The sequence below is a fragment of the Octodon degus genome, unplaced genomic scaffold (genome assembly GCF_000260255.1).
Source record: "Octodon degus isolate 3935 unplaced genomic scaffold, OctDeg1.0 scaffold00291, whole genome shotgun sequence".
Lineage (NCBI taxonomy): Eukaryota > Metazoa > Chordata > Mammalia > Rodentia > Octodontidae > Octodon > Octodon degus.
This window is the reverse complement of record NW_004524867.1, coordinates 35,983-36,683: the sequence shown is the minus strand read 5'-3', so window position 1 is coordinate 36,683 and position 701 is coordinate 35,983.

Sequence of the window (701 nt, the reverse complement as noted above, 5' to 3'; positions counted from 1 at the left end):
ATCTCCAAAAAATATCCTCAGTTACTGTAAAGGTCTCTGAACAACCTCTATAACCAATCAATTGCTCTATTTTTTTTTTATCATTGCTGCCTAACTCTAAGGCCATAATGTTAGCAGCTTAAAACAAAACACAGCCAATGCCTTGTGTGGACACAGTGAAGCTGGTTTTGTTTTCAGGATTTGTCACCAGCCTGAAATTGAGGAATAAGCCAAGGGATATGTGACATTCACTTCACAGCATACATGATAGTGGACATCAGTCCCTCATGGTTATAGTATGGGAAGCTGTGTCTATTGCTGGCAGTTGGCCAGAAGTCACCTTCAACTCTTGTAGGCCGTCTCTCACTTCTTGGCCCATGAGCATCCTGTTATGGCCACCTCATCAAAGCCATCAAGAAATGCTTTATCCAAGATGTATTAGTCAAGTAAATTTTCAGTTGTTAAAAAGAGCAAATCTATCTAATGTAAAAACAATAAATGGACTTCCATTTCCAGAAGGCATTTGTTGGTACAAATCACTTACCTATTCCAGGTCTGTGAAAATAGGTTTAAACTAATTGCTGTGCTGAGTCAAAGACTGGAAACCGCTGGGTCTCTGGAATGAGAGGAACGAATAATGAGGAAGACACAAAGCTCTGGAGCAGGGACCACTGAGAACTTCTGTTGCTTCCTGCTGGCTTGGGTCCAGGCCCTCCACACGG